The sequence below is a fragment of the Schistocerca gregaria genome, chromosome X, assembly GCF_023897955.1.
Source record: "Schistocerca gregaria isolate iqSchGreg1 chromosome X, iqSchGreg1.2, whole genome shotgun sequence".
NCBI lineage: Eukaryota > Metazoa > Arthropoda > Insecta > Orthoptera > Acrididae > Schistocerca > Schistocerca gregaria.
Window position 1 is genome coordinate 288507263 of NC_064931.1, and position 16016 is coordinate 288523278.

General features: G+C 41.6%; 1 protein-coding gene across 1 annotated transcript in view; it reads right to left on the reverse strand.

The window, feature by feature from the left end:
* LOC126298734 (protein kinase C and casein kinase substrate in neurons protein 2-like) overlaps window positions 1-16016 on the reverse strand; it is a 41702-nt gene that overhangs the window by 2030 nt on the left and 23656 nt on the right. The window contains exon 2 of the mRNA XM_049990172.1: window position 1. This exon is cut by the window's left edge and continues 2030 nt beyond it. The gene's annotated coding sequence lies outside the window, so the exon portion shown is untranslated. The remainder of the gene's footprint in view (window positions 2-16016) is intronic.

Here is a 16016-nt window from a genome sequence, read left to right on the forward strand (position 1 = left end):
ACTGAAACAAAGAAGATTCCAAAATGACTGCAAGATATCCCAAGGCAAATGTGTTCACAGGAACAGTTAGAGATATATATTACTTTTCTATATTTTGAAGATCCATGGAACAAGCAACAAGAAGACTAAATTACAAAACTTAAGACTTGACCTGAATACTTCCATTGCTATGATGAAGCAATCTTATGAAAATCAGTACGCCACACATTACTGCTGCACTCGATCAGCCGTTCAATATATCCTTCGGGTGCGGTCGCGTTCCAGACAAATTAATATGCTCCTTTATAGAACTACGTGATAAAAAGTTGGAAAGAGTTAAAGTGAGTTACTAGAGGCAGTTTTCCTTGCTTCACTGCTTTACAAGATTTCTGAGGAAGCTGTTTGTCATACAGTACTAACACATCTCAAAGTTTTCTGTCGAATCTTCTATTGCTGATTTTCACATACTTCTCTTAGAGAAACGCTTTTCATTCTGTATAGAACTTCCTCATACTCGTTTAGATCCTTTGGACCATTGGGATAGTTTCTTATAGGCACTAGTGCATATTTGTTGTTACGGCGGTTCTCTTTCGCTAGTATCCTGTGTATTATACACAAAATGACCTATCCTAGTAGTAGTACTAGTAGTAGTAGTAGTAGCTTTATTCATCCATAAATCTCTTTTTGCAAGGATATAGGACATTTCAAAGTATTTACAACTTTAGACCAATTTAAAATAATGTCATAATTGCTTCTATTATTTTTTAGAATTCTAACAGCAGGGAAATGGGCCGATAATTTTCTATGTCTTCTGCATTACCTTTCTCAAGCAAAAGTAAAACTCTTGCCTGTTTTAACTGCTCTGGAAATGTCCGTAATGTGAAGGATTCATTTATTATATTTCTTAAGGGGCATTGTATAATCCCTATGCATTGTTTCAGTACACACATTGGTACTTCATCTAAGCCTATTGACTATTTATTTTTTAGTTTCTGAACAGTTTTATTGACTTCATTATCTGTGGTTAGAAGTAACATCATTGTATTTAGTGCAACAGTATTTATAGGCAAAATATCCACGGGTGTACTGCCGGTCTATAGTGTCCAACGGGCACAATATTTCGGCGTTCAAACATGTCGCCATCATCAGGTGAACTGACGGACTGAGCTCCTGTGAACGTGCCGGCACGGAGATCCGTACGCTATGGCTGCTCAGGGGGAACTGGGTTCGGTCGCGGCGGCGGCCGATTTAAATACCCTCCGCCCGCGGCGCGCTCCCTCCGTCGTCCGCGCCCCGCGCCACGGTCTCGCGGTGGAACAGATTGCGACGGCGTCTGATTAATCAAGAGTAAATCGAGCAAACGCATAGTTGTGACGACCACGGCGGACAGAGCCATCACACCGACGTTATCTCAGACGCCGTCGCAATCTGTTCCACCGCGAGACCGTGGCGCGGGGCGCGGACGGCGGAGGGAGCGCGCCGCGGGCGGAGGGTATTTAAATCGGCCGCCGCCGCGACCGAACCCAGTTCCCCCTGAGCAGCCATAGCGTACGGATCTCCGTGCCGGCACGTTCACAGGAGCTCAGTCCGTCAGTTCACCTGATGATGGCGACATGTTTGATCGCCGAAATATTGTGCCCGTTGGACACTATAGACCGGCAGTACACCCGTGGATATTTTGATTATCAAATACGCCGGGAGAAACTCAAGAATCACAGTATTTATAGGAATTTTTGCTGCAACTTCTCTGCAATACTTGAAAAATGCTCGTTTACATAGTTTGCTAAGTGTTGTGGATCGTTTATTACCGTATCCCCCTCCATTAGCGGTATGTTATTCTGCGTTTGTTTACTTCTCTCCGTTTCCTTTTTTATAACATCCCAGATTGCTTTGCTTTTATTCTCTGCAGAATATATTATTTTGTCATTAAATGACTTTTTGCAGCAATCAGCACCTTCCTATATATCTTTTTGTATCTATGATAGAAAGAAGCCTGGATCATTGCAAATCTTTTTCATGGAACTGAGGTGTTTAAGTGTTTGGGAGGACTTCTTAACACCTGTTGTTATCCATCTGTTTTTGTGAGATGTTGATAGAGGCATGTATACTTTTGGAAATGCCTTTTCAGAGTTCAAATGGAGAATTTAGGAAATTTCATACTCACATTGGTTTCCCTATACACTTTGTCCCAGCTTTGTGTTTCTCGTTCTTTTGAAAAATCTTTTATTTTGATTTCTGATAGATGTCGTTTGTAGGCTTGTAGTTTAGGGAATGATTCGATGCCTGATTTAACTGTTGTTATTTGACACAGATGGTCTGATAGTCTGAGAACTTTTACAGCTATATCACATTTTTCCCCCTCCATATTTGTGGACACATGGTCATTTACTGATGCCGTCATTGTATTAGCCCTTGTTGCATTATTGGCCAACAGGGACATGCCAAAACTTTAAAGGATGTTTATGAAGATGTTGCTGGGTTAATTTCTGATATTAGTGTTAATGTTCCCACAAAGAATTATGTTGACCTTTGTATTTGAGATTTTATCTAAAACTTCTGTTAATTTATTGAAAAATGTGTCCACACTACCTCTGGGAGATCCATACACACATAAAATGATTAATTTCTTGGTGATATCAAGAATTCAATAGCTGATATTTCAAAATGTTTGCCTTCAGTTACTGTACTGAGGTCATGTCTTGATTTGAACTGTGTTCCTTTTCTGATATAAATGCATGATCCTCCACCGCTTGAATTAGTTATGCCGTAAGAGTTTGCCCTTTCATATAATGATAATACTATATGTATGATTTCTGTGTCTCTACACCAGTGCCCAGTAATACAAACCACTGTGCAGTTCAAAGATTGGAGCTCAACTTCTAATAGCTGTATTTTATTTTTTATTGATTGCATATTTTGATGGAGGATTGTTCAGTCTGTGAAATACCCCATGTTACTCTTTCCAATGGTTTGTTTTTCTTTGTGACATCTAGTATGTGTGATATTTGAAGTGTTAAAATGTGACTTGAGAGTGATTGCCGGCCGCTGTGGAAGAGCGGTTCTAGGCGCTTCAGTCCGGAACCACGCTGCTGCTACGGTCGCAGGTTCGAATCCTGCCTCGGGCATGGATGTGCGTGATGTCCTTAGGTTAGTTAGGTGCAAGTTGTTCTACGTCTAGGGGACTGATGACCTCAGATGTTAAGTCCCATAGTCCTTAGAGCCATTTGAACCATTTCGAGTGATTGTTTCAGTATTTTTTAAACTGCTGGAGATACTCTTTAGGCAGGAGAAACTGTTGTCAGGATTTACCCTAAAAATACCTACTTTTGCTACCGATGGAAACAGGTATTTGACCATGTGTGTCCCGAGATTCTCCCCCTATACTTTCATGAATCTGTCATACAAATCTTCCCTTCCAAGTCCTGTTTAGGTGTAGGCCATGCTTAGTGAAACCCCATCTGTTGATAGTCCCGACGGGCACCAGAGAAACATGAGCAAAGTTGGCTGTCTTCAGAGCCATCCCTAACCCAACATTGATTCGCTTCACAGCTCAATCAAAGTGTTGTCGATCATGATGCCGTAAAAGCTCAACAAAGTGTACGTTGGTGCCATAAATCAGGGAAGCTATCTTGTCCAGGTCACCACCTATGTCATATGCCCCATTCCTGTCCAAACTGTTTCCTGCCCCACCCACTATCACTACATGGTCCTCTTTTGTAAAGTCCATACATACAGACCCTATGTCCACTATCACATGACTTAACCCTGCATTTGGCTTGAAGGTACTGGTGGCCTGGTACGCTGCCCCTAAACTTCCCTGTAACTGAGGACCTACACCTCGCCCATGGCTACTACCTAGCAGCAGCAATTTCCTCTTCCTAACACGCTATACATTTCTAGGCTTCTTGTCCTCGGTTGAAGTGTGCTGCACATTTACTGCTCCTAGTTATAACTGAGGTTCTTCAAAAAATGATTCAAGTGGCTCTAAGCACTATGGGACTTAACATCTGAGGTCATCAGTCTCCTAGACTTAGAACTACTTAAACCTAACTATCCTAATAACATCGCACACATCCATGCCCGAGGCAGGCTTCGAAACCTGAGGTTCTGCTCCATTTAACTCTGGCAGTGGTAGATACCTGTTTTTGGTGTTGATGATAAAACTGTCAGTTTGGGTGCTCTTTCTTCCTATCCTCCTACCAGCTGCCAGTTCCCAATCACCCTCCTCCCTCCTATCTCCCTTGATCCTTATCAGTTCCTTCCTTGCTTCCTCCAACTGTGGCTGAAGGACACAGATTTTCCTTTCCTGTTCCCCAATCAAAATGTTCCTACTGCATACTCTGCAGTTCCAGGAGAGAGCCTCAACTGTTCTCCCAACATTCTCCCCACTACACTATTTGTAAGCTACTCATTGTTACTATGACAATAAAGCAAATGATACTTTCGCTAAAATTTGTGCCACTGTCTCAGTAATTTAAAACAAAGTATGAACTCCACAAAGCAAACTATAATCTTGGCTGTAACGGGAAATAACTTGGCCAGGTGATGAAGTGTAGTAGAGCCTCAAATCAAAGTAAAATTCATTGTTATCGCGCAATGCAAGCACACACAGTGATCACGGAAAATTTTTCACCAACAGTGCTACCAATATGATTACTATCATAAATCTATGGAGGGCAGTGATCTGGTGCTATACTTAGCTTAACATCAACAGTCAACATCGCAATAATATTTCTTTATGTACCGGTTTTGGCTTATGTTAAAACCATCTTGAGAATTTTAGTCTCCCTATGGCTGGAGCTGGCGCCTTTTCAGTTTTTTCGTGATATCACGATCGTACACTGTACACTACAATAAGCCTAAACCGGTATATAAGCAAATATTATTGCGATTTCGACTGTTGATTTTAACCTCAACATCATTAAATTTAATGACGATGAAAAGGGGAATACGTGACAACTTGGATAGAGAGCAGGAACTAATATGCTTCCTGGAAGGAGAAATTGAGTTATGTAGACGGTGCGTAAATTGCAAAAGTATGCGATGTTGAAGGATATGGGATTCGATTATCAGCTCTAAAGTGGAAGCTCACAATAACAATTTCAGTAATGATTCTGACGAATATGCCTTTTGAAAACTTCTGCTTGACCTTGTAAAATAAAAAAAAAACTACCAACAAACCGAAACCATCTATGGAATTCAGTTGTAAAATGTGTCAGACTAAGCCTTTGATAATATTCAAAAGATAAAATACAGTGGGCAAGAGAGCCGACGAGTAGCAAGCATTTTAGATGAAAATTGTGTGGTGATTACTGTATGACACGTGTTTTAAAGGAAGATGTCACTGAACGTACTGCAACATCTGACGACACCTACCCGACCGGAGATATTCCTGGACGACTAGACAGAAAACATGTCCACAGTCATTATAGTGCCATACAAATTTAATGCTCGGATATTCTCTGCGGAGTGCCATGAGCTGCAAAAGAAAACTATTAACTCTTGTAACGTATTTTATTACAGTCTACTGCCAACGTTACCCACAATGATAGCACATGTCATTCAGTTAGATAACATCTTCGGATCAATAGTACTTGCAGGGTAACTGTCAGTTTCCGATGCTGTACACGTCGTAAGTGACTCACCCAACGACGTTTCGTATGACACCTGAAACTGCCTGTCGCTCTGCAACTACTAATGATCTGAAGATGTTCTGTAACTAAACTACTTCCGTTAACATTGTAGAAGATGTACTGCACTAGACTGCAAATAATGACATTATACGCTACCTGATGAAACAAGTGAAGTGCCCAGAACGTAAGTCTGCATGTTAACGTAACTTCGCACCCGTACACACCGTCAGCAGTTATTTACGAAAATGATTATGGTTCCAGTTTCCTGTAATATGTAGAACAGCCCCCAGAGTGCATTGGTTGTTCGTGTCTGGTGTTATTAGCAGACTTCGTTGGGTATGTGAGGGATGTGAACAACGTCAGGTGTCGAGTGATCACAGTGAAGGACACGAAGATACTGCGTACAGATGTGAGTCAACGTTATCAGCATCTGACAGAGTTTGAAACGCGCCTCATTCTCAGTCTCAAATTGGCCAGCTGGTCGAATCGTGCTATATACAAATCTGTGGGGCATTCAGGAGTAGGACTGCCCTATTGTGCACCAACCACAATCTCTTCACATTTGTGCCTGCCATCCGAGAACAGCTGCAAAATTCTATGTCATCAAGCACCATTGGTGTAAATTAGCAGCAATCGGAGAAGGGTATTAGGATCTCATGTTTAAGGTGCCATTTGCACCAACACACAAACGGCACCGTTTGGAGTGGTGCTGCGATCGGGAAGAATGGACCGCTGATCAATAATGACGTGTCGTGTTCAGCGATATATTGCAATTAGGCACTGCCCCGGATAACCATCGTCGGCGATTATAGCAGCGACCTGAAGAAAAGTCCCATTCTTCAAATGTTTTGGAGAGGCACAGCTGTGTTACCCTTGGCGTCGTGAAGTGGAGGGACCATCGGGTATGACTTCAGGTAATGGTTTGTGATGATGATTCAGGGGACCAGTGTGACTGCTCGAGGGTACGTCAAGGATATTCGGCGCCTTCATGCGCTACCTCTCGTGTGGCAGTATTGTGGTGTCATTTTTCAATATAACAAAACTCTTCCACACGTAGCACGTGTCTCTATGAATTTTCAGACGTGTGCCCGATAGAATATATGTGAGTCCAGCTCAAACGTCAACTGCATACGAGTCCCAGGATCCATGATATCAAGGATCGGTCACCAGTTGTGGGCCAGTTTGCCACAGTAGAGAATAAAACGGCTTCATGACACTCTCCCCAAACCAACCGGGCCAGTGATCATAGGGAGGAGGAACGCCATATTGATAAGTGGGATCATAGAGCCAAGCTCGTTGTTAGTATCACTCTATTTCATGATCACTGAAGTGACATGACATACCCTCAAAACATGTGAAGTATCACTGCGTTTGCTCCTCCCCTTCTGAGTGCTTCATATTTTTTCAGGCATTGAGTTACTCGGTATTCGCACGTTCCTCCACTTGACACTACGTCAAGTATTCATAGATTAAGCCTCGCTTCATGTTTAGGAGCACCTTGGTAGTCAGTCCAACACTGCTCCATCTGTATTACTCGTTAAAGCCAACATGATTACCTGGCGTGGATAGCGGTACAGTTGTTGACGCTCCAAGAACATGAAAGGAGAGGAAATAACAGTGTACACCACAATATTCTTACAAATGGAGCACCGCCACAGCCTACATATCTTTATCTCAACGCCCTTCATAGAGCATCAACTGCGCACCTACCGGCGCGTCTGTTTGACAATACTTTAGTACACTATCAGTTTGCCAGCATTTGTTCATAGTAAAATATGTATGGATTCAAGCTACGTCTAAATAAACCACTGGCCATTTTAATTCTGATGACTCGTATTTGTAATGTAGTTTGCCTTTTTGGAAACTATGTTATATCTTTCGTACATTAAACTTGTTTATTCTGATACCTTTTAAATTTAAGTTTCATAGAGACAACAATTTTCCTCACGAGATACGGGTCGGGGGTGGGGATGGAAGTACGTAGGGAATGGTGATGTAGTTTAGGGTTGCAGCTGTCTCACACGAAAGCGCTTCACAAAGCCTTCGTAAAGGAGATATCTTCCTCAAAACTCGGACGTGGTCAGTTTCCGGGAGAGTCATTAAACCGGACTACTTAGATAGGGAGCATGCTTGAGGAATACAGCTCAGTGCTAGTGCGCGATTTTGTTGGACGCTGGTGTATTGTGGCAGTATTATTACGTAATATTAATGATTTAGCTTTATCCACAAATTTATTGAAAATTGAAAGCTGCTGAAGTAAACTGTCCATATAATTTTCGTGGTGCAAGTACAGTTTACGTTACCATTGTTATCATGATCACTATCTCTCTAAAAATAATAAATCGTAACATAATAAAGAAGTTTGTATGCGTCGAGTGCAAGTTAAAATTACCGTATTTTATCTCTTCGTCATCTGTTTTGTACTCAATATATTGAAAGCAGTTATTTCAACTACAAGTAGAGTAAGAATAAAGAAAAACAAAGAATTAAACGTAAATTCACTTATGACTAGGATCGAAGCAGCACCTTTCTGCAAGGTAGTACGATACCATGACACTACACTATCACGCTGCACTGCAAAACACCAGTTTTTATCAATGTTAATTAAAGACATTAGTCTACTTTCCGACAACGACATCGCATGAACGAAGACCTAGCAGGGTGAACAGCTTCATGGTAAAGTGCCTGGATCCTTAAATCAACTTTCAATCCCCGTCCTTCCCCTTGGCAGAGTTCCTCTGCGTGCTTTGAATTCGACTTCTGTAAGACAGAATCAATGAAGTTCTCTTTAACTTGTATTTCCTTGTACCATTCATAATACCGCGGCAGTAGCTGTCTAGTAACACATTTACCCATATCGTCAATGGAATATTTATTGAGTGCGCTTTGATGTTCTTCTTGGTAGTAAATACTTCAGCTCCACTTATCTCAGCAACCTGTTTTCCTGCAGTAATTTCCTCACCATCGACTTGCTCAGCTTTAATATTTTGCTTTCATCCTTGTACACCTTTCCCATCAGCTCTGTCACTGCTTCATACTTCTCATCGGCAATAAATACGCATTTTGTTAACAGCAACCTTCTACTCTCAGGTAACAAGGCACAATTGTGCAGTTTGGCTGCAACTAGTCCACGTGAGCAAGCTAGTCCTCCTTGATTTGCAGAGTCTTATCACCGGAAGGGAGCAGGAAGTTTGTCTTTGTCGCCTTTGAGGATGCAAAGGGCCAGGCAGGTCAAAATACGGGCCCTTTCTACGTTACCGGACGCTTCTGATCTGCTCCGCTGCGATTCGGCGTGCCAAGTAAGAAGCGGCTGCGCGGTACTCCTGCTGACGTGGCGAGCGCCGCCCACGCGCCGTAGGCCCAATACTGGAGCGCTGACTACGGGCACTTTCACACGAGGCCGTGCATCCAAATAACACGGATCTGATGCCATTTGCTTTACATTGAGTCATATGCGCCCTTTCGAACGAGAGGCGCAAAGTTCCGTCTTCGGTTTGCTATTGTCATCGTGTAATTTGTCAAGTGAATCATCGCTACTCGCTTCACACAGTGCCAAAGAGGAGCGTTCGGACGAGACGCAGTTAGCTGCTTGCCGCTAGCCGTGCTCGTAGATCCGATACACTCTATCAAGTCTCCACCACCATTGTTTGTGCCCACTGCCCACTGTAATCATTAGTGGACAGTATAGTTAAAGTTCTCTGTATCTGTATGGACTGTAAACAAACACTGATAAATTCGACGAGCAGAGTATCACTTCGGAAGTGCAAAACAGACTAATACTGTGGGAGTGGTCCATCCTAAACATGTAAATAAAGTATAAAAAGCTGAAACTTGAAACGAAATATGTACATTATATAGAGGATGTCCCAGGAAGAATGATCAGTATTAAGGAATATGACAATAACGATCCTTCGAAGCAAAAATATCTAGTAAACATAGCTATAAGTAGTTATTCGTCTTCGATACTGTGAAACAAATCTCTTCTATTGCAAGCACTTCGTTTCCGTATTCTGAGAGATGATACTATGAATCAAAAAAAGACAAAATGTCCAGTAAAAATGAGCCGCTATGTGAATACCTTAAAAAATATGAGCATTTGTTCACCCCCGCTACTGTGAAACACATCTCTTCTACTGAACAAGTTATGCATTTTAGGTCCCAAGATTACTACCCAATTATTCCCTGTTTTGGTCCACACTACCTCCTCCCAAATAATGAAGAACAAAGAGCTTGCAGGAGAAGAAATTGGTTTCATGTTATCGAAGATGGAAAAGTGCTCATAGTTCTTAAGACATGTATTTTAGAGCCCATGTTTACTAGACTTTTTTGCATCGAATGATCGTTCCCTGAATATTACCATTAATCCTGGAACTCCATGTATAAGGGATTTTGACACTTCACCACAACAGGAGAAGAATATCATTACTAAGTATTTGTAAAAAAAATGTTAATTTAATGCAAGGTATTCACCGTAGAGTGTTGTCACCTACTCTCCACTGCAGTTCTTTCCGTACTAAATGACGGCAAAAAGTTAAAAATTCATTAAAAGAAAAATTTTCAGGTTCTGCTCGAAGTTTCTCAGCAGGCAATGGAATGCCAGAGGAAGATAAATAGGTGGAACCAAATCAGCCTTTTCGTACACTGAGTTTCATCGTAATGATAAAACTTGCAGCAACCACGAACAGTGCCTCTACGGGAGAAACCCTTAGTAAATGGCCGCAGGTTACCATATGTACCTACAATGTGCACTGTGAATGTAAAATGATTCCACGTCACTATGGTTACTTAAGCAAATGATCCATGGAATATGAAGCGGAGCAGCTCTAAATCAACACGCAGGCAGGAGGCATCTGCGATAACTGAGACTTCGGCTCCGACTATACACGAAAGAATGCCTGCACGAGAGCGCTCACTGAATTCCAGAAACACGGCCTTCTGTGTGATAGGGACCTAACGCCCGTTTATTTATTGTTGCAGCTTCATGAATTTTAAGATAGTAATCGGTCGTATTGCTGTGTTACCCACCATGCAAACTGTAGTCCTTACCAGAGTGGCACAATAGAAAGGTGCATACATTAATCTAACATTTTACAGTTTTAATGAAATTGGTGTGCCATATACGTTACTCTAGGAAAGATGATTCAAATGGTTGCCACTGAGAGAGTTGCCGGAGTGGTTACGGCACAGAATTCACAAAATCAAACGAAGTGATCGGGTGGCATTGTTGGCCGGGAGGCCCATTCGGGGGAGCTAGGCCGCCGTATTGCAAGTCCTTTTTAGGTGACGCGACATGCGAATCAATGATGATGAAAATGATGATGGACACACAACACCCAGTCCCCTGCCGGGAGTCGAGCACGGGCCCCCTGCGTGGTAGGCGGTAACGCTACCGCTACGCTACGGAGGCGGACACAGAATTCACAATTTCGGTCCGTGCATCCAGACTCAAGTTTTTGCATAGTTTTCTTATACTGCTTCAGACCTTTAAAAAGGCAATGGCCAATTTCTTTTCCCATTATTGTCCGTTCCATTTTTACCCCCGTTTTTAAATATTTTGCTGCTGGTGGGACGTTACTATTGCTACGTTTCCACATTACTGTGACCATACGACGACATTAGTCAGTCGTGAGCTTGAAACTGACTTCTACAAATTCGGATATGAATGTCGATTCTGCCTCTTCGTTTAGATACATGTAATCTGATACAACGGTATTTTACGTATCATCATTTGTTACGGATCGTGCTATCCAGTAATTATCACAGATTTTTTTTAGGTGATTCTCGCCCTTCACTTTTGTTACAACAGAAGCATAAACTATTGTTTTTAATTCGTAGAAGGTGTGAGAATTAAATGTCGAATGGTTCTTTTATTTGAAAATTCATCAGGGTGTAGAATAATAACCGCTACCAGTCACAACAGTAGGTGACTTTATTTAACATACGAACCTGCCGCGAGGTGTGGCCGCGCGGTTTGAGGCGCCATGCAGGGAATGCATGGCCCCTCCCGCTGAAAGTTCAATTCCTCCCTCCGGCATGGCTGTGTGTGTTGTTTTTGGCATAAGTTAGTTTAAGAAGTGTGTAAGTCTAGCGACCGATGACCTCAGCAGTTTGGTCCCTCAGGAATTCACACACATTTTAACATTTGAACACGACCGGTTTCGGCCTTATGACCCTCTTGAGGTGGTTTGCATTCATGTTCATGTTCATACCCAGTGCTGGATGTCACTGTTTAAATAATGTGATGCAGATCAAAAAGACACAAATGAAACACTTTGAACTTGCTAAGCGAAATGTGCTGTAAAATATTATAGTACCACATACAGCTGATATATCCATATCGTTTTCACATGCCATTTGTCACTTTTTTTCCAAAAATACTTCGTTTCATACGTTAACTATATATTACTCACCATACTAATTATTAGTGCCTCCATATTATGTCATAGATAAACGAATGACACTTTAGATTAGTACTTCAGAAGCACATGCAGTCACTATCGTAGCTGCATACAAATCTAAAGCACATGACAGCGTTGGGCTCTCACTATATAAGATGCGATCGCCTTTCAAAGTGATTAAGCCTAAAGTTATGGGAAAATGGGGAGTCAATGAAGAAGTTTGCGAACATGTTAGAGGAAGTGTGGAAATGGATTAAAAAAGAGAATATGAAAGGGCTCGAGCTGCCAGAACAACTGTGACGATGTGTTGTTAACCTAACTCAGTATGAAATGGATCATTAGGTTGTGCTGGCAAACCACTGCAGACCAAAGGGAAAACAGAAAAATTTTCTTGCGTAACATCAAGGGCCATATCAAGTCATAGAAACGACATCACTGTGAACGTGAAGTTACAGCTACCGACGAGAATGTCTACTGTTTTTTTAGGATGCGTTAAACCTAATAAAGGTACTTTAGGCACATTATCACAAGTCCCAGAATCGTTACCTAGAGGGAAAGTTAAAACTAAAAGAAAATGAGGACCAGACTGCACTATAATGCTCAAAACTATCCGAACGACCTGAATTGGACTTCGCCTGTTTTGTATGCAACCCACACAATGAAATAGCCTTGCAAGTTCTCAGCACTCTTCTCGATACGGCCATTTGGCTATACAAAATGGTTACTACAAGAGGCCACGACAGGTGTCTGCTCTCTATGACTATCAATCCAGATACAGGTTAATATTATCATAATGCAAATATTAGAAAACACGTTATTAGACATGACACAGTCACTACATTTGTAAACTCAAATCCATTACAACAAATGACATTTCAAAAGACAAGTTTCAATCTGATATTACATTACGAAAATTTTTGTACTGCCCTGAGACCTGGGACTCCAATCCAGCAACTGTTATTCCTGATAACTAAACCGCGAAACATTAAATGTGGCTTGAATCACAAATAACGAAGTGTGCCTAGGTTTAAAGCTGAAATGTCACGGGGTGAAGTTTTATTTTGGACTGGGATTCGAATCCAGCACCTAATCGGATTCTTAACTAAGCACAATCAAATGTGAGAAATCGGAATTTTTCACCAATACCAACATGACTGAACTTGGAATCACGGGGTGAAAAATGTTTGCCTTACCGGAATTCGAATTCAGCACCTATCGTCGTTGACTTCGTCACGAATAGAAGTAAAAGATCGGTTTATTCCACCAGCACCGAGATGTGTACATGTCTGAACCAGAAATAACGTGAGAAATATTTCGGTGCTGATAGGGAATCAGACCCTGCAAATGTAATCGTTGTTGACTGCAAACAAAGAAGCGTTAACTACCGAATTCTTTTTCACCCATAACTGAAAGTGTCATGTTTGAACCGGATATGATTTGACAAAAACTTCTGTGACTGAACGAGAGTCGAAAACGGCACCAAACGTTACAGTTGAAAAGCAAGGTGAGGCGTTAAAATCATACCCATATGACACATGTGACACATGTAGTTTGGTGTGCGCATGCTGCAGCCTGAAATAACACGATGGAAACTTTGGTGCCAAACGAGAATTCAAACCAAACGTGAGCTCTTCGTGGAGACTTCGACGAGTTCGGAATCTTGGGGAAGCAATGAAACGATGGAAACTGCATCGTCTCGTAGGTGTCAAACCCAACGAAATCAGAGACCTGAGATCGAATACCAGGCCAGCACGAATATTTTCAACTGTTCAAGCTTAGGAGCAATAACAAATAAGGACGCAGGGGCAAGAGTCTGGATGATTGACTGGTCTGGCCTTGTAACATAACGAAAACGGCCTTGCTGTGCTGGTACTGCGAACGGCTGAAAGAAAGGGGAAACTACGGCCGTAATTTTCCCCGAGGGCATGCAGCTTTACTGTATGGTTAAATGATGATGGCGTCCTCTTGGATAAAATATTCCGGAGGTAAAATAGTCCCCCATTCGGATCTCCGGGCGGGGACTACTCAGGAGGACGTCGTTATCAGTAGAAAGAAAACTGGAGTACTACGGATCGGAGCGTGGAATGTCAGATCGCTTAATCGTGCTGGTAAGTTAGAAAATTTAAAAAGGGAAATGGATAGGTTAAAGTTAGATATAGTGGGAATTAGTGAAGTTCGGTGGCAGTAGGAGCAAGGCTTTTGGTCATGCGAATATAGGGTTATAAACACAAAATGAAATAGGGGTAATACAGGAGTAGGTTTAATAATGAATGATAAAACAGGAGTGCGAGTAAGCTACTACAAACAGCATAGTGAACGCATTATTGTGGCCAAGATAGACACGAAGCCTACGCCTACCACAGTAGTACAAGTTTATATGCCAACTAGCTCTGCAGATGACGAAGAAATTGAAGAAATGTATGATGAAATTAAAGAAAGTATTCAGATAGTGAAGGGAGACGAAAATTTAATAATCATGGGTGACTGTAATTCGGTAGTAGGAAAAGGGAGAGAAGGAAACGTAGTAGGTGAATATGGATTGGGGGGAAGAAAAAAAAAGAGGAAGCCGCCTGGCAGAATTTTGCACAGAGCACAATTTAATCATAGCTAACACTTGGTTCAAGAGTCATAAAAGACGGTTTATACATGGAAGAATCCTGGAGATACTAAAAGGTATCAGATAGATTATATAATGGTAAGGCAGAGATTTAGGAACCAGGTTTTAAATTGTAAGACATTTCCAGGGGCAGATGTGGACGCTGACCACAATCTATTGGTTATGAACTGTAGATTAAAACTGAAGTAACTGCAAAAAGGTGGGAATTTAAGGAGATGGGACCTGGATAAACTAAAAGAACCAGAGGTTGTACAGAGTTTCAAGGAGAGCATAAGGGAACAATTGACAGGAATGGGGGAAAGAAATACAGTAGAAGAAGAATGGGTAGCTTTGAGGGATAAAGTAGTGAAGGCAGCAGAGGATCAAGTAGGTAAAAAGACGAGGGCTACTAGAAATCCTTGGTAACAGAAGAAATATTGAACTTAATTGATGAAAGGAGAAAATATAAAAATGCAGTAAATGAAGCAGACAAAAATGAATACAAACGTCTCAAAAATGAGATCGACAGGAAGTGCAAAATGGCTACGCAGGGATGGCTAGAGGACAAATGTAAGTATGTAGAGGTTTATCTCACTAAGGGTAAGATAGATACTGCCTACAGGAAAATTATAAGGACCTTTGGAGAAAAGAGAATCATTTTTATGAATATCAAGAGCTCAGATGGAAACCCAGTTCTAAGCAAAGAAGGGAAAGCAGAAAGGTGGAAGGAGTATATAGAGGGTCTACACAGGGGCGGTTTCTTGAGGACAATGTTATGGAAATGGAAGAGGGTGTTGATGAAGATGAAATGGGAGATATGATACTGAGTGAAGAGTCTCACAGAGCACTGAAAGACCTGAGTCGAAACAAGGCCCCGGGAGTAGACAACATTCCATTAGAACTAGTGACAGCCTTAGGAGAGCAAGTCCTGACAAAACTCTACCATCTGGTGAGCAAGATGTACGAGACAGGCGAAATACCCTCACAGTTCAGGAAAAATATAATAATTCCAATCTCAAAGAAGGCAGCTGTTGACAGATGCGAAAATAACCGAAATATCAGTTTAATAAGTCATGGCTGTAAAACACTAATACGAATTCTTTACAGACGAATGGAAGAACTAGTAGAAGCCGACCTTGGGAAAGATCAGTACGGATTCCGTAGAAATATTGGAACACGTGAGGCAATTCTGACCCTACGACTTATCTTAGAAGGTAGATCAAGGAAAAGCAAACCTACGTTTCTAGCATTTGTAGACTCAGAGAAAGCTTTTGACAATGTTGACGGGAATACTCTCTTTCAAATTCTGAAGGTAACAGGGGTAAAATACAGAGAGCTAAAGGCTATTTACAATTTGTACAGAAACCATATGGCAATTATAAGAGTCGAGGGACACGAAAGGGAAGCAGT